This window comes from Hordeum vulgare, chromosome 5H, assembly GCF_904849725.1.
Source record: "Hordeum vulgare subsp. vulgare chromosome 5H, MorexV3_pseudomolecules_assembly, whole genome shotgun sequence".
NCBI lineage: Eukaryota > Viridiplantae > Streptophyta > Magnoliopsida > Poales > Poaceae > Hordeum > Hordeum vulgare.
This window is the reverse complement of record NC_058522.1, coordinates 373,905,123-373,928,790: the sequence shown is the minus strand read 5'-3', so window position 1 is coordinate 373,928,790 and position 23,668 is coordinate 373,905,123.

The window sequence follows — 23,668 nt, the reverse complement described above, 5'->3', positions numbered from 1 at the left end:
TTTGGGAAAACACGTCTTCTATCAAATGCATTCTTCATGAGCCAGGCACAAAGAAAATGCTTTCAAGAGCTTCATCATGAAACATGGAGAAGTTGAGGTTGCGTGTGATGGCCTGAGCAACAAACCCTCGAAATTTCGATAGAGATGAATGTCCAAAACTATAAGAACAAGGAGATAGCATTTGCTAGAGCAAATGATATAATGACGTATGCTCGGGGAAAACACCAACAATCTAAGCATTGATCTAAGGGTGCACTCGGAAATACAGACTGAGTAGCACGACCAACGTTAAAATGGTGAGTCAACAACCAACACACTAAAAATGAAACAATCAGTTGCTAAGCTCAAGGCAATAGGGTGCTAGGAGAATTGGAATCACACATCAGAGTTTACTTGTCGGTATTCCGGTTAGAAACAACACGGGGACAAGGAAATGAATGGTGATGGCGAGAAGTATCACGGTATCAGGACTTCTTAAGAGGTCCAAAATTCTCACAATACTCTTGACATAAAGGATGGCAATACTCCAAGGTAGAACATAACATAAGCTGAACAACAAGGAACTAAAGGGGCAACACAAGACATGAACAAGTTTGTGTTGAAGGGAAGGCAATAAGGTTGTCGATGATAAGAGAGATCATCGAGGGGAAAGGATGGTATTTCTTATCATCAATTCGATTGATACCCTAGAAGATCTCAGAATGCTAATGATGATCACAACACATGTGTCGAGAAGGTACATGAAGATGTAATCATTTAGCGATGACATCAAGAAAAGAAATGATGACGCAAAAGGTTGTCGGAACCACAGATAAGACGGCTAGCTCAGAATTGAGATTGACTTTCAAGACAACCAACATGTTGTTGAAATATTGATGTAAGCTTATTGCACTATTGAAAATGTGTTCTGGGGGATGAAGGACACAAATACCATGGTCAAGCTCTAGCAGGACAATGATGATGCAGCCTAAAGGCTTGAAATGACAAGATCGAGCACAAACTCATAAGCAAAGAAGTTTATTAAGAGTTGTGGAATCTCAAAGCATACTCGATTCAGTTATCAGTCACCTTGAGTGTCCAACAACTCAAGACATGAGGAGACCCGAACCAGTGAAAAAGAACATAGTTGAAGAGGAGCTCATAGGAAGTTATATAGTTCCGTGATATTCTCCAGATACCAGGGATAATACTCAAAGGTAGATCAATATTCAAGCTTGGAACAATCTATCGATCTGAAGAAGACAGGTGCTTTAACTTGCCTACATGTGGGATCAAAGAAGAACAATCATGATCGGAACCACGGTTGAAAAGTACCAAATCACACTTACAAGATCAAATCATACACTGAATGATTATTGATTCGAGAAGCTTCTATGATAGGATCAACGTCGTTTCGATGGGCATCAAGACAAAGTTCAAAGTCAACTCCCACTTCATCGATGCATCACCTTCCATTTACTCCTCGCCTTTGACGAAGTTGTAGCTTTAAAACTTTTTATGGCAAAACACTAGAAGAGTAAGACTTGTGAAAATTCTTCAGATCATATTGATTTAGGAAGGCGTAGGTTCAACCCATCAGGGCATCTTAGGAACATATACCACAAACTTCAAGAGTAACTAACACATGCTTGAAGAGCATGGCTAACAAAAGCATAGGATACAACTTATCAGAGGGATAAGACGCAATTTACCAATGGCATCATGTATCAGGGGAGAAATATCACAAGAATTTTTGAATGCAAAGGATGTCGTCAGATAATAACCCAACAATGGGTCTGACGGTCCACAAAGGACCTCATGTGAGTATCGCTACTCAATCAGTGGGAGATAGAATGCAAGGCATCAGATTATAGAACATCTGAATAAAATTGATACTTAAATACCAAAGGAATTTATGATTTCCAGGTTGGTGTATCAGATTCAGATGCTCCGATCAAATACAAGTAAGCTGAATGGACTTAGATGGACAATCAAACAAGGTTGATTTGTTGAGAACCAGCTCATGTTTGGAAAGACGTCTGAGCCAGAAAGATAATTATGAGGACCAAACGATGATTGTGTGCATTCACACAAAGGTTGAATCAATAAGATCAAAGGAAAATCACAAAGGATTTTAACGAATGCTGCTAGACGTAAGGGTTTAACTATAACGCAAGCATGTGAGAAAGGTCATGAACAATATGCTACTCTGGATTTTGGAAGATTGAATAGTAATTCGGGAGACTTGCAAAACCCATGACAACTAAGGATGAATGAATCCCGGTAAGATAATTTGTTTTACCTTGTATAACAAGAGCAACTAGAAAGAAAATATGAACGACATTTGTATGTATTCATCCATAGGGGTTGACGGGGGAAGGGAAATCGCAAAAGCGATGAGCAAAGTTCTCGAGAGAACATCGTAGAGTATCTTCGGAGTCTTCTAATGAATGAAGCCATCATCTGGAATGAGGGGCTCTTTGGGGGAAAGAAGTTACGAGAACCTAAAGTTAGAGTTAGTAAAATCTTTAACCCGAAAGAGAAGAGAGATCGGAACCCATAGTATAGAAAAGGAGTAAAAGATCCTAATACCACCCGATTGAGATGTGGGCCTGTAAGCCACACAACAATGTTTGTACAAGTTTTTCATGTACTAGACTCAACTTCGGCCAAGGAGTTGGAAAGGGAGCTACCTACAGGCAGTTGGCTCTCATAACAACTTGTGACGCCCTCGATTTGATCGTACGCTAATCATACATGCAAATGCGTATGACCAAGCTCAAGGACTCATGGGAAGAAATCACAACACAACTCTAGACACAAATAAAAACATACAATCTTCATATTACAATCGAGGGGCCTCGAGGGCTAGAATATAGAAGCTTGATAAACACACGAGTCAGCGGAAGTAAGAAATATCTGAGTACAAACATGACACATGATAATGCCTTAGAGAAGGCTAGCACAAAAGATACAACAATTGAACAAGGCGAGGCCTCCTGCCTTGGAACCTCCTGAACTACTCCTGGTCTTCAGTGGCCTCCACGTATTAGTAGGCATCATTGGGGTAGTAGTCGTCGTCGGCGGGATACGCCATCTCCTGGGATCCATCATCTCGTCGCAGCAATCGTATCAAGGGGAAAAGGGGGAGCAAAGCAATGGTGAGTACGCATCCAAAGTACTCGCAAGACTAACATCAGAACTACGCTAAGTATGCATCACTATCAAAGGAATGGGGTTTTATATGGACTGACTGCAACAATGCGAGAATAGAGAGAGGGGACTAGTCATATGGAAGACTAGCATCTTCAGGATCTTGTAGCAATAGACGAGAGTAGAGAAAACAACACAAATATATAGTCATATTGTTGCAGCAATATTTATTAAGGTCACGCCCAGAGATTCTTTCTCGACTCCCTGCGAGAAAGCAATCCCGGAACAAACTTTCCAGTCAACTAAGAGTTGTAGTTGTATAATATCGGGGCACAACTCCAAGTCGTCCTGTAACGTGGACACGGCTATTTGAATAGATAATTTTCATCCCTGCAGGGGTGTACCACAGTACCCAACACGCTTGATAAACTCTGGCCCGACACACTTTCCTTGGTCATGCCCGGCCTTGGAAAATCAACACGTCGTAGCCCTACCTAAGCTCAACAGAGAGGCCATCCCGCCGGTCTAAATACTAAACGGGCAGGGTTCATGGCCCCATCACCCGTTGCGCTCATGCATGTTGCGAGGGCAGCCGATGTCAGTCCTAGCACCTCTTATGCAAGAACGATGCTTATATAGACCACTCGGGCGCACGTCCCTCCATTGCTGACGTGTGAAGTGCTTCGGCTAATAATACGACGTCGAGTACCCATAACTTCTCCCACGTGAAGGTTGGTGCAAAAAAGGTCCCCCGACCAACTCAAATCAAATACCCAAATCCATTACCATTTTAATTAACTCATCGTCACATCTATGCGGGAATCCACCCGCAACACACCATTCATCAAGTTTCGAGTAACAAGGTCAAGTAGTTGTGCGGGTGTAACATCAGAGGGATCCGAGGTGTCACCCTCTATGCATTCCGAATGATGTAACCGTCAAGGTGGCCAACGAGGAATCACCCTCATTGGTCCATGCTTGATGTGTTGTACAATAGAGTCGTTTATCGTAGGTGGTGAAGGAGGAATCACCCTCCGAGAACTACTACTGGTCAACTACACTACAGAGCTAACATCAGGAGTACGTACCGAGGTGTCACCCTCGGTACGCGATAGTAGCTCTAAATTGTGAGATAACTAAGGGGTGTGTGAGTGTTGTGACGGGTCTTGGCTCGTCGATCAGATGATCTAGGCTTGATGAAAAAGGAGGGGCAACTAGACTAATGGTCAAAGGGGATCACTGCTCCACCTATACTAAGCAGTTTAAAGTATGATACAATAAGGTAACAGTTCATCAGAAATAGGCTATGCATCATATATAGGAGCTAACTACAACAGTAGCAAAATCTAGTGTAAGCACGAGGAAGAAAAAAATATGCGATATGGGAATGATCAAGGGGGGTTTGATTGCCTTGTTGTTCTGCGACAAAGGGCTGGTCGTCAGGAGGGTAGTCGTACCCGGCAGCAGCGTGAGTCTCAGGGTTTATCGGTAAGAAGAGGGGGAAGAAATAATAAATATAATGCAGAGAGGCAACACGATGCATGACATGGCAATATGCAGGGCTAGACATGAGCTAACGCAGTATCACCCGTCATGGACGGATCGGGAAAATATCTGACGATATTTCCCGGGTCTCCGGCTACTACCGAACAGGCAAAACGGATAGACAAGTTGCATGTTCGCTACGATAGAGAAGTGCGATAGACGAATGGATAGTGTATCCGGGTTCGTCTCGTTTTTCTAATCAACTTTAGTGTACAAATTATTTTCATCCGGATTGCGGATTATTTTATATTAATTTTTAAAGTTTTAATTATATTAAGAAATGAAATAGATTTAATTTAATACAAAATTGCATTTATGACATCAGCATGATGTCATGCTCACATCAGCACTCATGAGTGGTGGGTTGACTCGTCGATCTGACCAGTGGGTCCTACATGTCATTAACCCAGGTTTAAATTGATTTAATTTAATTTAGTTAGATTTTAATAAATAGAGTGAGTCCCACATGTCATACTAAGCTAATTTTATTAACACAATTAAATATACCAATTAGTTTAAATTAGTCGTATTTAATTAATTAAATGAATTAATTACTCTAAGGACAAGTTAAACAATGGTTAATTATATCAACTATTTAATCGCTAATTAATTACTTATCTAATTAATTAATTAAATTTATTAATTCTATTGTGATTTATATCATTATTTTTATTTTATTAAAAAACGTTTATTGGGGCGGGCCCCACTTGCCATCCAAGCATGGCAAGGGGGGTATTTACCCCTAGGGGGAGTTACTCCCAAAGACAAAGCGGAGGGACCGAGGGTTCGGTCATGGCCAGCCGAGGCCATGGTCAGGGGTGGCCAGTGGAGCGGGCACCAGCGGCCACCAGGGAGGTCGTCGGAGGGTGGCCGTCGGTGGGGGGGGACGACGCGGGAGAAACTACATCGGCACTGGTGGAGCAGCGAGCGGGGCGGGGCAATGCGGGAGCCGTGGCAGTGCAGGCGCGGGGGTGCGACACGGGGAGGGGCGCTGGAGGGGTGTGGGTGCACGGTGGTGCGGTGGCCGGACCAAAAGGGAAGGGGAGGTGAGAAGATGGGGAGCTCACAGCCGATGGAGGGCAGGGGATGATGAGGCTTGACGAGGCCGAAGGGGAGGTGAGAAGGTAGGGAGTTCACAGCCGATGGAGGGCAGGGGATGATGAGGCTTGACGAGGCCGAAGGGGAGGAGGACGACAGGGGGGCGATGGTCGTCCGGTGATGGCCGGCGTCGACAGATGACCGGAGGGGCATGGGAGGCTCGAGACGTGTGTGTAGTGGAGAGGGAGGAGGCTGGGGAGGTGAGGATGGGCGCTGGCGGAGGTGGTGGGTGCGGTGGGGGCGCCATCGGGCAGCATCAGCAAGGAACGACCAACGACAGTGGGGACAGTCGGGGATCGGGGGCTCGATGTGGGGAGGGGCGCCATCAGGGTGAGGGTGAGCTGGGGAGAGGGAGTGGGAAACTAGGTCATGGAGGGGGAGGCCCCTTTTTATAAGAAGGGGGTGAGGGGGTGAGATGGGCCGGGGAAGAGGGGGTGGTTGGCCGGCCACTTGGGCCGAGGCCCAGCAGGGGGGGGGGGGTTCTTTTTATTCTTTATCCTAATTTTTCTTTAAAAAACTTTTCTTTTTTATATTTTCTTTTCTATTTTGCAGTTATATAATTAATACATAGGCTTAATAAAAAAGTGGAGCTTGGCCCATTATTATCACTCCCTCAAAAAGATCAAGATTTAATTAAAGTAGTTTGCAAAATTTTTTAATTTAAAAAGCCTCTAAATTATTGCTTTGGCCTCTATCTTAAATGTTTTAGGGAATATAACCATTTCACACAATGTTGGTTTCACCATGGCAATTATCCAAGAAATATTTGCAACACTATGAACATTTTAGATTTTCATATTCGAAGAAATAATAATTTGCCTTTATTTTAAATTAGAAATTAGACTGGGTTTGGATCAAAGTAAAGTCTGGCAAATTTAATTTTGGTGACATGGCATCGTTAGTGTGGGGTTACTATAGCTTGATTACACGGGTTACTGTAGCCTAATCCGGGGGTGCCACAACGATAGTTTACGAGGGTATTCAACCCAAATTTAAAGATTAGACACAAGCTGAGTTGTCAATTCAACCAGACTTGGAGATTTAGTATCTTCAACGAAGTGACCACTAGCGCAATAATATGATAGTTTTGACAGCAATGGTAACAGTAGCAGTAGTAACGGTAACATCAACAGCAATTACGGTAATAGTGATATCAGTTTCGTACCAGTTGTAACAACAGTAGCAACAGTAGTAACTTAGCAAGTACAATATGTGGAAAAATCGTAGGCACTAGATCAGTGATATTGTTGGATAATATTCAACATATAACAGTCACAACATAGGGTAACATAGAACTAGTTCCCGTTCATCGATATAATGTAGGCATGTATTTCGTAAATACCCATACGTGCTTATGGAAAATAACTTGCATGACATCTTTTGTCCTACCCTCCCATGGCAGCCGGGTCCATAAGGAAACTAAGGGGTATTAAAGCCTCCTTTTAATAGAGAACCAAAACAAAGCATTAACACATAGTGAATACATGAACTCCTCATACTACGGTAATCACCAGAAAGAATACCAATTATTGTCACTTTGGGGTATGCATATCCTAACATGTAGCAGGTGCATATAACTTGCAAGATCCGACCAGGAACATAGATATAATGATGAAAACATAAACGGTTCTGATCTTAAATCATGGCACTCATGCCCTAGTGAAAAGCATTAAGCATAGGAAAGTCATAACAACATCTATCTCCGAACATAGTGGATACTAGGGATCGAGCCCTAGCAAAGCTAACTCGATTACATGATGAATCTCATCCAGCTCTTCACCGACCAGCAAGCCTACGAATGGATTACTCACTCCCGGTGGAGAGTATCATGGACTTGGCGATGGAGGAGGGTTGGTGATGATGAAGACCGAAGATTATCCTTTCGAGAGCCCCAAACGGACTCCAGATTAGGCCTCCCAATGAAGAACAGGAGGTGGCGGCGGCTCCGTATCGTGAAACATGATCAAACTTTCCTAGCACTGGAATTAGGGTTAGCGGTGTCACGTGGGCCCCACTAGACACCGGGTCGCGCCAGGGGGGCCTCGTTCTCCATGATGTCTAGTGGGGTGTTATATATTCCAGAAAAATCTCCAAAAAGTTTCGTTCCATTTTGAGAACTTTTATTTATGCACAAAAACAACACCATGGTAGTTTTGCTGAAAACAGTGTTAGTCCGGGTTAGTTTCAACCAAATCATGCAAATTAGAGTGCCAAACAAGAGCAAAAGCGTTAGGAAAAGTAGATACGACGGAGACATATGAACATATACTTGTTCCTCAAGCTTACCACTAAGGAATGCACTTTTTACATCCATTTGATATAAGGTGATATGGTGATGGTTAGCATAAGCAAGCAATGTATGAATAGCTTCAAGTCTAGAAACAAGTGCAAAAGTTTCATCAAAGTCAGTTCCTTCAACTTGTGTGCAGCCTTTCCCCACAAGTCGTGCCTTATTCCTCACTACCTCACCATCTTCATCTTGCTTGTTTCGGTAGATCCATTTGGTACCAATGATATTGTGCTTGCGAGGATCAGGCCGATTGAGAAGTTCCCACACATTGTTGAGCTTGACTTGATGTATTTCTTCTTGCATTCCTTGAATCCACTCATGCTCCATGAAGGCTTCATCAACCTTCGAGGTATTTGTGATAGACACAAAGGAAGACTGCCCACAAGAGTTAATTAAATGTGAAGCTTTTGAGCAAGTGAGGGGACCTGGTGCACTCATGTCATCGAGGATTTTGTCAATTTGCACTTCATTTGCAACCCTTGGATGCGCAGATTGAAGACTTTGTTCAGGTTGAGGAATTTGATCAGGAGCAATTTCCTTAGGTGCACCAGTACAAATTTCTTCGTTGTTTGGAATGACTTCTTCAATAGGTAGAGTTTCTTCAGTGTTGATGATATCTTCAGTAGCCTTAAACCTAATGGATTCCTCGGGGGGCATATCATCTAGCACTGGAGGCATGTGCTCTCTTTGCGAGCCGCTAGTTTCATCAAACCACACATCTATAGTTTCAACAATTTTGTTGTGATAGTTGTTGAAGACTATGTAGGTATGTGAGTCCTTTCCGTAACTAAGCATAAAAACCGCATGTGCTTTTGGTGAAAATTTTGAACTTTGGCAAGGATCTCTAATCCAACATCTTGCACCGAAGACTTTGAAATAACTTACATTGAGTTTCTTGGTAGTGAGGAGTTGATATGAGGTCTTCTTGTGGAATTTTTGAAAATATACCATGTTGATGATGTGGCAAGCAGGGTTGATTGCCTGAGGCCAGAAGAGACGAGGGGGCTGATATTCTTCAAGCATAATACGAGTCATCTCAACAACATTCCTGTTCTTGCACTCCACGATGCCATTCTGGTGAGGAGTATATGGGGCGGACAGCTCATGAGTAGTACCAAGTTCAACAAGATAATCATCAAGACTGGTGTTCTTGAACTCTGTCCCATTGTCACTCCTGATGTGCTTGATCTCGACTCCAAAGTTCGTCGAGGCCCTTGAGGAAAATCGTTTGAAGACTTCCTGCACTTCAGTTTTGTAAAAAGTAATATGCACCCAAGTGTAACGTGAATGATCATCAACAATGATAAAGCCATATAGTGATGTTGCATTGGTTAGTGTAGCATAATGAGTAGGTCCAAAGAGGTCCATGTGAAGCAATTCAAAAGGACGGAGTGGTGGTCATCATAGTTGATATGTCTCCAACGTATCTATAATTTTTGAGTGTTCCATGGTGGTATCTTATCATTCTTGGATGTTTTATGGTAATTTATAGCAACTTTATATCATTTTTTGGGACGAGCCTATTGGCATAACGCCTAGTGCTAGTTGTTGTTCTGTGCTGGTTTTTTCATTCACAGAAAATTCAGATCAGATGAAGTCCAAATGCCACGAAACTATATGGATATTTTTTCGGACCAGACGGAAACATGGGAGCCAAGATTCAGAACCAGACGAGGCCTAGGAGGCACTAGACAGCAAAGCTCTCTAGAGGGCCCTTGCATGGTCTCGTGTCTAGTGGGGCCCTCGGGCAGCTCCTCCACCGCCTCTGAGCTCTATAAATACCCCAATATTCAAAAAACCCTAGACGAGTTGACGAAAAATCATTTCAGCCGCCGCAAATTCCAAAGCCAAGAAATCCAATATAGAGCCCGTTTCGGAGAGGAACACGATCACGGAGGGGTACACCATCCTCATTGGTGCTCCTCCGATGATGTGTGAGTAGTCCATATCAGACCTATGGGTCCATAGGAAGTAGCTAGATGGCTTTCTCTCTCGTTTTTATCTCAATACAATGTTCTCTTGGACATCCATATGATGTAACTCTTTTTTTGTGGTGTGTTTGTTGGGATCCGATGAATGTGAGTATATGATCAGATCTATGAAAACATATTCATGCTTGATTATTATAGCCTCGTATTTCTTCTCCGGTAGTTGGCTTTTTTCTAGCCAACTTGATCTTTTATCTTGCAATGGAAATAGGTGCTTTGTTATGGGTTCGACCTTGCGGTGCTCAATCTAAGTGACAGAAAGAGACATGACACGCACATATTGTTTCTATCAATGATAAAATGATGGGGTCTATTCATACATGAATAGATCTGGTCTACACCATGTCATCGTTCTTAAGGCATTACTCCATTTCTCCATGAACTAAATACACTAGATGCATGCTCGATAGCGGTTGATGTGTGGAGTAATAGAAGTAGATGCAGGCATAAGTCAGTATACTTGTCTTGGACGTGATGCCTATATACATGATCATTGTCTTGAATATCATCATAATTATTTGCTCTTCTATCATTTTCCCAACAGTAATTTGTCTACCCATCATTCGCTATTTCTCAAGTGAAGCCACTAGTGAAACTTATGGCCCCTAGGTGTACTTCACATCATCTATTTGCAATCTCTACTTTGTATTTGTGTTTCTATTTTATTTGCTCTTATATTTTCAGATCTATATTATCCAAAAAACCAAAAATACATTGCTGCGTTCTATTTGCGAGCATTCCTATTTGCATCTATCAATCTATCCTTACTTTACCAACGAGAGATTGAAAAACCCTCCATGTGTTGAGTTGCGAGGATTTACTATTTGTGTGCAGGTGCTGCTTATATAGTCTTGTGGATCTTCTTACTAGATTGATACCTTGGTTTTCATAACTGTGGGAAATACTTCCCATCTTTCCATTTGCCTTTGTCGGGGTACATTTTCCATATAGTTTCGTGGCATTTGGACTTCATCTGATATGGATTTTCTGTGAAGGAAAAAACTAGCAAAGAACAACAACTAGCACTAGGCACTATGCCAATATGCTCGTCCCAAGAAATGATATAAAGTTGCTATAAATGACCATAAAACATCCAAGAATGATAACATAACATCATGGAACACCCATAAACATTAATATGCACTAAGGATTTTGTCAATTTGCACTTCATTTGCAACCCTTGGATGCGCAGATTAAAGACTTTGTTTGGGTTGAGGAATTTGGTCAGGAGCAATTTCCTCCTGTGCACCAGTACAAATTTCTTCGTTGTTTGAAATGACTTCTTCAACAAGCAGATGTTCTTCATTGTTGATGATATCTTCAGTAGCCTTGACCTAATGGATTCCCCACGAGGCATATCATCTAGCATAGGAGGCAGGTGCTCTCTTTGCAAGACGTTAGTTTCATCGAACCGCACATCTATAGTTTCAGCAACTATGTTGTGATAGTTGTTGAAGACTATGTAGGTATGCGAGTCCTTTTCGTAACTAAGCATAAAACCCTCATGTGCTTTCGGTGCAAATTTTGAACTTCTCTGAGGATCTCTAATCCAGCATTTTGCACCGAAGACTTTGAAATAACTTACATTGGGTTTCTTGGTGGTGAGGAGTTTATATTAGGTCTTCTTGAGGATTTTTTCAAGATATACCATGTTGATGATGTGGCAGGCAGTGTTGATTGCCTCAGGCCAGAAGCGATGAGGGGTCTGATATTCTTCAAGCCTAATACAAGTCATCTCAACAATAGTCCTGTTCATGCGCTCCACTATGCCATTCTCGTGAGGAGTATATGGGGCAGATAGCTCATGAGTAATACCAAGTTCATCAATATAATCATCAAGACTAGTGTTTTTGAACTCTGTCCAATTGTTACTCCCGATGTGCTTGATCTTGACGTCGAAGTTCGTGAAGGCCCTTGAGGAAAATCGTTTGAAGACTTCCCGCACTTCAGTTTTGTAACAAATAATATGCACCCAAGTGTAACATCAATGATCATCACCAATGACAAAGCCATATAGTGATGTTGCATTGGTTAGTGTAGCATAATGAGTAGGTGCAAAGAGGTGCATGTGAAGCAATTCAAAAGGACGAGTGGTGGTCATGATAGTTAATATGTTTCCGACGTATCTATATTTTTGAGTGTTCCATGCTGTTATGTTATCATTCTTAGATGTTTTATGGTCATTTATAGCAACTTTATATCATTTTCAGGACAAGCCTATTGACATAGTGCCTTGTGCTAGTTTTTGTTCTTTGCTGGTTTTTTCCTTCGCAGAAAATCCATATCAGATGAAGTCCAAATGCCTTTGCAAATGGAAAGTGTGAAAGAATGATTTATGGCGCCTTTGCCGGGGAAGATCAAGTCAAGATATAAGGTTCCTACACACAAATCTCATCTCCTTGCAATTACATTATTTTCCATTTGGCTTTCATTTTCCTCTCCCCCATTTCACCAAAATTTTCCTTCTCACCATTTGCCTTTTTCTTGCTTGCTTACTTCTATTGCCTTCATGTCAACACTCGAAAACAGAAAAATAAACACGAAAAGTGAGTACATATGGATCCTCATCCACTAGTTAATATTTTCAAAAGATATAATTATCTTGAACCAATTGCTAGTGAGTTGAGTTCTCTTGATTATTTTTATGAAGTTTTGCTTGAAAATCGTTAATCTGAATATTGTGATGAAGTGTTAAAAGAAGAAATTTAGAAAGTGATTCATGTTATCTTCTTGAATTAAAAGCATGATTGTAATGATGTTATTGTAAACTCTATTAATGTCAATTGCGCTAATAATATGCAAAACTACAAGCTTGGGGATGGCAACATTGTAATGATCATGATTGGGGTGATGCTTCTTAAGATCTTGAAAATTTATTTAATCCTCATGATGAATATGATATTGATAATAATGTTTGCAATAGTATTGAAAGTGGTATTGGAATAGAGTCAACTTTAGGTAATAATGATCCCACTATTTTGGAGAATTATCTATATCATGAATTTTTGACAAAAGTGGGTTTGGGGAGGTCATGACTTTAGTTAATGTTAATCCCACTACCTTGGAAGATTATAAGACTTTTATGCATGTGGATCATGAAGAGAATATTTTTGAGATAGCTATATTGTTCGATTTGAATATGATACTACATGTCATTATTATGAAAGAGGGAAATATGGTTTTAGAAATATTCATGTTACTAAATTACCTCTCTTCATGTTGAGATTACTATTGTTTCTTTCTTCTTCCATGCATATGTTAGATATTTCTTGTCTTGATAATTTGTTTGCTTATGAGATGCCTATCAATAGGAAGTATGATAGACTTAAATGTATTTGTCATCTGCTACATGATGCTCTCTTTGTGTTTAAACTACTATCTTTCATGTGAGCATCAAAAAAATGTCTAGCCTATCTTATTGGCTATAAAGAAAGAGCTTGTTGGGAGGCAACCCAATGAATAAAATTTATTTTTCACTTTTGCTTTATGTTCTAGAGTGTTTGCACAATTACGCTAATGTTATAATTTTGTTATCTGTATTTTATTTAGTGTTTGTGCCAATTAAAGACTTTGGGATCATGTGGGGTGTTAGTTGCTTTAATCCTGTTGAAAACCATAAACTTTTGCTTTCAGTAGAAAAAATCCTAAAAATCACAAAAACGTCAAAAGTGTGTGAAGATGTTACACAAGATTGATATACAAATTTCCTACACTATCCAAATGTTTCAGAATATTTAGAGTTACACAAGTATGACTAAATTTCGATTCTTTACAGATTGTTTTTTAATAGATTTTGTTTTCTTTGCGTTATGTGCTTGTTTTTATGATTATATGGTTTGTATCGGGGGTATAAGCCATGGTAAAGTTAGAATATAGTAGGTATAATTCAACAACAAAATTGGAATAGGTTTAAAACAGTACCTATAGTAAAGTTTTGTTTTCTTATACTAAGAGATCTCACGGAAATTTTGTTGAGTTTTATGTGATTGAAGTTTTCAAGTTTTGAATGAGATCATGGTGGATGAAGGAATCAGGGTTGATAAAAGCCTAAGTTTGTGGATGCCCCATGGCATCCCAAGGCATTATCTAAGAAGTACCTAGTAGCTAAGCTTGGGGATGCCCCACAAGGCATCCCCTCTTTCTTCTAAAAACCATCGGTAATATTACTTGGAGCTATATTTTTATTCGTCACATATCATGAGTTTTTCTTGGAGTGTCTTGTATCATTTGTGCCTTTGATTTCTTTCCTAGTTAGGTTGTCATAATAAACCTTTCTGGACACACCCATTTGAGAGAGGTAAATTATGCTATGATTTTTTTAAATCGCTCTTTATGCTTCACTTAAACTTTTTTGGAGCCATGTAATTGCTCAATTACTTTACTTATATATTTTTGAGCATGGTAGTGCTGTTATTTTGAAGAAATTTGCTCTCATAGTTCACTTAGATTATTTTTAGAGTTGCTGAAATTTTGAAGAAATCCTCTCTTGCTTCACTAATATAATTTTGAGAGTTGAAAATTTTAAAGAAACTTGTGCTCTTGTTCTTCACTTATATTTATTTGAGAGCTTGTTATTTGCAAAGGAAATTTGCTTTAAATGAAAATTAGCTCCAAAGTGATGACTGTCCAGGAAAGATATAATAAAAACTTTCATGAAGATCATTGGATATTAAGCTTGATTCTTTGCAATAGCTTTGCGATATGATGATAGTAATATGTGAGTTATGTTGATGAGTAATTATGCTCTAGTAAGAATATTGGTGTTAAGGTTTGTGATTCCCTATGCATGCACATGAAGTCAATAATTATGCTATGAAATTACATCCTAATTGTGTTGCATTATTCGGTGTTAGTTATGTTTAATGTTCACTTATGATGATTTTTGTTCCTTGGTTGCGCGGTTATCAATCTATTTGGTAGCCTTCAGTTGTACTAAGCGCGAATACTGCTTGTGTGCCCAAATTCTAAACGCAAAGTTGTGCCAAATGAGTCCACCATACCTACCTATATGTGGTATTTCAACACCGTTCCATGTAAATTTGCATGTGCCAACTCTAATATTCAAAATAAATTTCTATTTTGTGTGCCCATACCGCTCACGAAGCGGCGAGGGGTGGTTGGTATCTTCCATATTAAATAGGTTATCCTCAAGATGAGTCTTTATTCACTTGCCATTGCACGGGAGTATGGTGGTAATAGGGATGCCCAGTCCCAAAATGCAAAAATAATATTATGTTGTCAAATAATAAATTCCTTGGAAAGTGTTGGTATGGACGGTACCCGTGGATACGACTAGCCGTGGATGTGAAAGAATGTTGGAAAAAGGAATATACTTTGTTTCCAGTTTGGGAATCACCTATAATTTGTTTAGCACGAAGGATATTGGAAACTCTTAGTCGTTCTCGTTGACAGGAAACGCATGCCACCCTAAAAAAAATTATCTCTAAGTTTTTCACTTTGAGCTATCGCACCTCTACAAATCCCCGCTTCCCTCTGTGAAGGGCCTATCTATTTACTTTATGCAATTTTTATTTTGAATTTGAGTCCCAATCTTCTCTTATAAAGCACTGATATGTCTCAAACGTATCTATAATTTTTTATGGTTTCACGCTGTTATCTTGTCATGTTTCGATGTTTTATGTACCTTTTATATCTTTTTTGGGACTAACTTATTAATTCAGTGCCAAGTGCGAGTTCCTATTTTTTCTGTGTTTTTGGCTCTTTTCAGATCTGATTTTGGAACGGAGTCCAAACGGAATAAAATCCCCGAAATGATTTTTTCCCGAATGAAGAAAGATCAGGGGGGCTGTGGGCCAAGCCAGGAGGGCTACAGGGAGCCCACAAGCCCCCACTCCACCACTAGGGGGTGGCGGTGGGCATGCTTGTGGACTCCCTGGCGCCCCCTGACCTAGATCTTGTGCCTATATATTCCCTAAAAATCAGTAAAAAATCAAGGGAGCCACGAAAATACTTTTCCGCCGCCGCAAGCTTCCTTTTCCGCGAGATCTCATCTGGAGACCCTTCCCGGCGCCCTGCCGGAGGGGACTTTGGAGTTGGAGGGCTTCTTCATCATCATAATCGCCCCTCCAATGACTCGTGAGTAGTTCACTTCAGACCTACGGGTCCGTAGTTAGTAGCTAGATGGCTTCTTCTCTCTCTTAGATCTTCAATACAAACTTCTCCATGATCTTAATGGAGATCTATCCGATGTAATCTTCTTTGGCGGTGTGTTTGTCGAGATCCGATGAATTGTGGATTTGTGATCAGATTATCTATGATATATATTTGAGTCTTTGCTGATTTCTTATATGCATGAATATCCTTGTAAGTCTCTCCGAGTCTTGGGTTTTTTTTGGCCAACTAGATCTATGATTCTTGCAATGGGATAAGTGCTTGGTTTTGGGTTCTTACCGTATGGTGACCTTTCCCAGTGACAGTAGGGGCAGCAAGGCACACATCGTGTAGCTGCCATCAAGGGTAACAAGGTGGGCTCTGTCATAGATATGTGATTGTCCATCTACATCATGTCATCTTGCTTAAAGCGTTACTCTGTTCTTTTGGACTTAATACACTAGATGCATGCTGGATAGCGGTCGACGTGTGGAGTAATAGTAGTAGATGGAGAAAGTATCAGTCTACTTGTTTTGGACGTGATGCATATAGAAATAATCATTGCCATAGATATCGTCACGACTTTGCACGGTTCTATCAATTGCTCGAAGTAATTTGTTCACCCACCGTCTACTTGCTTTCATGAGAGAAGCCACTAGCAAACACTACGACCCCCGGGTCTATTCACATCTATCGTTTCCACTTGCGTTTTTACTTTGCTTTGTTACTTTGCTACTTTCAGTTCTCACTTGGCGAACAATCTATAAGGGATTGACAACCCCTTCATAGCGTTGGGAGCAAGCTTTTTGTGTTTGTGCAGGCACTTGTGATACTCCTTCACTGGATCGATACCTTGGTTCTCAAACTGAGGGAAATACTTACCACCGCTGTGCTACATCACCCTTTCCACTTCGAGGGAACACCAACGCAAGGCTCCAAGGCCATGGGGGAAATCCTTTGCATATTTGCCTAGGAAGTCCCTTAAGGCGTAGCCGTAGCAGAAGGATTCCTGGTGCCGTTGCTGAGGAGTATCAAGCAACACTCCTATTTCTGGCGCCGTTGGAAGGTCTTTTGTTGCAGTAGCAAGCACCAACTAAGGAACACCATTATCATACTTGAGCATTGGATGTAGTTAATATTTGAGTGTGTTGCATGAATGGATCAATAATAGAGCATGATGGGCTAGGGATAATGTTCTTTAGCATTGATATTTTGAAAGACTTGGTTGCTTGTTGATATGCTTGAGTATTGAAAATTTCATGTCAAACTATAGATTATTGGTTTGCATCATCTATATGTCCATGCTGAAAGAAACAGAATATGATGAACATGTGAGGCAGGATTACACATCAAAAATTCTGTTTTTATCATTTACATACTTGAGGACGAGAAGGAATTAAGCTTGGGCATACAGATATGTCTCCAATGTATCTATATTTTTTTTATTTTTCCATGTTGTTATATTATCATTCTTGGATCTTTTATGATCATTTTATAACAATTTATATCATTTTTTGGGACTAACCTATTGACATAGTGCCTAGTCTGTCTTGCTGTTTTTTGATGTTTTTCCTTCGCAGAAAAGCCATATGAGATGAAGTCCAAATGCCACGAAACCTTACAGAGATTTTATTGAACCAGACGGAAACTTGGGAGCCAAGATTGAGCAGCACACGAGGCCTAGGGGGCCCACTAGACATCACGGCACGCCGTAGGCCCCTCGCACGGCCTGGTGTCAAGTGGGGGCACTCGGGCACATGCTCCACCACCTGTGAGCTCTATAAATACTGCAATATTCATAAAACCTTAGAGGATTCAAAGAGAAATTGTTTCAACCGCCGCAAGTTCCACAACCACGAAATCCAATCTAGAGCCCATTCCGGAGAGGAACACGATCACGGAGGGGTTGACCATCCTCATTGGTGCTCCTTCGATGATGCATGAGTAGTTCATATCACACCTACAGGTCCGTAGGCAGTAGCTAGATGGATTTCTCTCTCGTTTTGTTTCTCAATACAATGGTCTCTGGGACATCCATATGATGTACCGCTTTCTTTTGTGGTGTGTTTGTTGGGATCCGATGAATTGTGAGTTTATGAACAGATCTATGAAAACATATTCATGCTTGATTATTATAGCCTCTTATTTCTTCTCTGATATTTGGTTTTTTTCGGGCCAACTTTATCTTTTACCTTGCAATGGGAGGAGGTGCTTTGTGATGTGTTCGATCTTGTAGTGCTCGATCACACTGACAGAAAGAGACATGACATGCATGTATTGTTGCTATCAAGGATAAAACGACCGGGTCTATTCCTACATGAATAGATCTTGTCTACATCATGTCATCGTTCTTAAGGCATTACTCCGTTTCTTAATGAACTCAATACACTAAATGCATGTTGTATAGTGGTCGATGTGTGGAGTAATAAAAGTAGATGAAGGGAGGAGTCGGTCTACTTGTCTTGTACGTGATGCCTATATACTTGATCATTGTCTTGAATATCGTCATAATTATTTGATCTTCTATCAGTTGCCCAACAGTAATTTGTCTACCCATTGTGTGCTATTTCTTGAGAGAATCCACTAGTGAAACCTATGGCCCCGGGTCTACTTCACATCATCTATTTGCAATCTCTACTTTGCTATTTGTGTTTCTATTTTATTTGCTCTTTTATTTTCAGACCTATATTATCAAAAAACACAAAAATACGTTGACGCATTCTATTTGTTATCACTCTTATTTGCATTATCAATCTATCCTTACTTTACACACGAGGGATTGACAACCCCTCCACGCGTTGGGTTGCGAGGATTTGCTATTTGTGTGCAGGTGCTGCTTATATAGTCTTGTGGATCTTCCTACTGGATTTATACCTTGGTTTCATAACTGAGAGAAATACTTGTCGTCGCTGTGCTACATCACGCTTTAAGCTTGGAGGGAAACCAACGCATCAGCGAGGAATAGCAATAGTCTTTGAGGGGTGCTTGGATCTAGTCATCTTTCAAGCCCTCCATAGATGATCCTTGAGGAATTTGACACCCTCGATACCAATGACATGCTTCACCTTTGCAAGAGTGTGAAGATTCCTCGTACCTACATGACCAAGTCATCGGTGCCATAGCCAACCCTCTGAGGCGTTTGCAGGTAAACACGTGGCCAGTTGTGGACCTGTAGAGAAATCAACAATCTACAAGTCTCCTCTTCTAAATCCTTCGAGTACTTTGGATTTATCAGATTCCATGATGACTACGCAACGATATTTGCCAAACATGACAATCATATCAAGATCACAAAACATTGAAACTGACATGACATTAAACCCAAGGGATTCGACAAGCATGACTTTGTCCATGTGTCGGTCCTTGGATATAGCTACCTTACCAAGACCCAATACCTTGCTTTTTTCCTTTGTCTACGTGGGTGATGCTTCAATGGTAATGGGGTTAATGGAATGTTCATTAGTAGACTATTCTCACCTGTCATGTGATTTGTATATCCACTATCAAGAACCCACTCAGTGGTTTTGGGGCTATCATCCTGCAGATGAATTAGTACTGCTTACCATCTCATTTGCTTCAGAGTGAAGAATATGATATCAAATTCATGAGACTTGAATTTCATGAGATAGTGTAGAGTTAAGATAATATCAGGACGTGTGAAATGATAATCATTTCATCATGATTAGCTTGCGTCCTTTCAAGCATTTCCTCAGGTCTCCAACAAATTCTTCAAACGACCAAGTTCGTCTGGAGACCTGACCTTCATAAGTGGTTAGTTCAATTTCTTCACCACCCACATCTGAAGGGGTGGCAAAGATTTCATCGTCGTGCGAGCACCATACAAGAATTTCGGCTTTGAAGCTACTGAAAATCGTTTCACAAGGGGGGGGGGGGGGTGTAGTGTACTGATGACCCACAAGTATAGGGGATCAATCATAGTCCTTTTGATAAGTAAGAGTATCGAACCAATGAGGAGGAGAAGGCTCTGATAAACGGTTTTCAGCAAGGTAATAACTGCAAGCACTGAAAGTAGCGGTAACAAGTGATGGTGTAGTGAGGTGAATCGTAGCAAGAGAAAAGTAACAAGTAACAAGTAGTAGCAACGGTGCAGCAAGTGGCCCAATCCCTTTTGTAGCAAGGGACAAGCCTGAACAAAGTATTATAAGAGGAAAAGCGCTCCCGAGGACACACGGGAATTTCTGTCATACTAGTTTCATCATGTTCATATGATTCGCGTTCGTTACTTTGATAGTTTGATATGTGGGTGGACCGGCGCTTGGGTACTGCCCTTACTTGGACAAGCATCCCACTTATGATTAACCCCTCTCGCAAGCATCCGCAACTACGAAAGAAGAATTAAGACAACGTCTAACCATAGCATTAAACTAGTGGATCCAAATCAGCCCCTTACGAAGCAACACATAGATTGGGGTTTAAGCTTCTGTCACCCCAGCAACCCATCATCTACTTACTACTCCCCAATGCCTTCCTCTAGGCCCAAATATGGTGAAGTGTTATGTAGTCGATGTTCACATAACACCACTAGAGGAAAAGACAACATACAGCATATCAAAATACCGAACGAATACCAAACTCACATGACTATTATTAGCCTGACTTATCCCATGTCCTCAGGAACAAAAGTAACTACTCACAAAGCATAATCATAATCATGATCAGAGGTGTAATGAATAGAATCAAGGATCTTAACATAAACTCTTCCACCAAGTAATCCAACTAGCATCAGCTACAAATAGTAATCAACACTACTAGCAACCTTACAAGTACCAATCGGAGTCGCGAGACGGAGATTGGTTACAAGAGATGAACTAGGGATTGGAGAGGAGATGGTGCTGATGAAGATGTTGATGAAGATGCCTCCCCTCCGACGAGAGGAGCGTTGGTGATGACGAAGGCGACGATTTCCCCCTCCGGGAGGTAAGTTTCCCCGACAGGATCGTCCTGTCGGAGCTCTAGATTGGATCTGCTCAAGTTCCGCCTCGTGGCGGCGGCGAATCCATGAAAAAGCTCCCGAATATTTTTTTCTAAAACGAAACCCTTCATATAGCAAAAGAGGGGGGCCAGTGGGCCGCCAGGGTGCCCACAAGCCCTGTTGCCGCGGCTAGGGTGTAGGCCGCGGCAACCAGGCTTGCGGGCCCCTGGTTCCTCCCCTCTGACACTTCTTTCGCCCAATATTTTTTATAAAATCCAAAAAAAATCCACGTTGATTTTCACGGCATTTGGAGTTGCGCGGAATAGAGGACTCAGACTTGCTCCTTTTCTAGTCCAGAATTCCAGCTGCCGGTATTCTCCCTCTTCAAATAAACCTTGCAAAATAAGAGAGAAAAGGCATAAGTAAGGTTCCACCAAGTATAATAACAGCCCATAAAGCGATAAATATCAACATGAAAGCATGATGCAAAATGGACGTATCAACTCCCCCAAGCTTAGACCTCGCTTGTCCTCAAGCGAAAACCAAGACCCAAAACATGTCCACATGTTTAGGGATGAAGGTGTCGATAAAACAAAATACGGACTTGAGGGCATCATGATCATACATAGAACAGCAACACATCATAGAGATTCTTATGGGAAAGTAACAATTCCTTCAAAAAAGCAAAGTATGAAACAAAAACCTTACCGAGAAGTAGCCAACAACAGTCCATAGTTATTGAAGCAATTGCAATTTATCATATTTACAGAAAGAGTCAAATAAGAGCTTGCAAGGCAAATCCACATACTCAATCATCTCTTTTGTTTTCCACAATTGTTACAACTCACGTGGTACTCATGATATCGAGGTTTCAGTTGGACACGGAGAAAGATAGGGGCTTATAGTTTTGCCTCCCAACGATTTACCTCAAGGGTAAAGTCAACAATAATAAAGCATAAGTACTCAGCTCCAAGTTGATATATGAATATAGATCTTTCCCAAGCATATGACGTTCACCAAGAAAAAGGCTAAATAAGGAATTGGTGAAGATCACCATGACTCTTACAAGGAGAAAAGTAAAGGTACAAGATAGGCCCTTCGCAGAGGCAAGCAGAGGTTGTCATGCACTTTTGAGGTTTGGATGTGTGTCCTCTTAGTGCGGAGGAACGTCACTTTATATTGCCTCCTGTGATAAAGAACTTTATTATGCAGTCTGTCGCTTTTATGTCTTCCTCGTCACAGGTTCGTACAAAGCTTATTTTCCACACACTAATAGATCGTACATATTAGAGAGAAATTTTTATTGCTTGCACCGATGACAACTTACTTGAGGGATCTTATTCAATCCATGGGTAGGTATGGTGGACACTCATGGCAAAACTGGGTTGAAGGTTTATGGATGCACAAGTAGTATCTCTACTTGGTGCGGGAGTTTTGGCTAATATGAGGTGGAAGCAATCGTCACATGCTAAGGGATCTCTAATCATATAACATTGTTTGGAACCAAGCAAACACAATTCATTATGTTGTCCTCCTTGTCCAACATCTACTTTTAAGCATGTAATAGTTTGGTGAGTGCTCGCAATTATAGAAAGTGTCTAAGATGATATATTTATATGTGAACCTCTCTTTCCTTATTACTTCTTATTAATTGCAACAATGACTGAGGTCTATGTAGGTCTACTCTCAACAAGTTTCAATCATCATACTTGTTATAAGTGAAGATATCACTTTCCATAAGATCATCTCATGATCTTTCATGCTACGTTCTTTTCATACTTTTGATCACGGCACAAAACAAAGCCCTTGACTAAGATACTCCTTATTATATAGCTCGCAAGATCGAATACATCGGGGGAGAGACAAAAGTAAAAGACTCAAACTAAAACACTAAAGACTTATTCCACTAAGAGAAGAAATAAAAAATGAAAAGGAAAGAACTAAAACAAAGGTAAAAGCAAAAGATATAACGGTGATACGATACTAGGGCAACTCCCCCAAGCTTGGCAAAAGCCAAGGGGATTGCCCATACCAATGCTTAGTTGTCTTCCTTTGGTGGTGATTGTGGTGGTGTTGTTGGAGTAGTCTGATCCTCCGTCTTCCAAGGCATAGGTGTCCATCATGGCAGGATGAACAAGTCGTCGGAATCCTCAAATCTGCAGCCAACAGTATTGATTTAAATCTATACTCATACTCACAGTTTTGGTTCTGCAGGTCATAGATCTGGCCTTGGAGTTGATCAACCCTGCCATAGAGCCTGGAGAGGTGCTTCCCAATATCAATGGCATCCATCTTGTGATTGCTGGTGAACTCTGTGATCATCATGTGGTTGGCGTTGAGTCCACGCTCCACCATCCCTTGGCACTTGAAGACTTGTTGCTCCATTGCTTCGAGCCTCGTCTCCACGCTTCCGGTCTTCTTAGGCTCCTCAACATCACGGATGTGCAACATCCCCTCACTCATCTTGATAGATTGAGGGTGCTACAACACTTCCGCGAGGTAAGGATTGATGACCTTCTCGAAAATCTTGTCCTTAGGAGCTTTTGGGGAAGTCATGACGATCTAGATCTA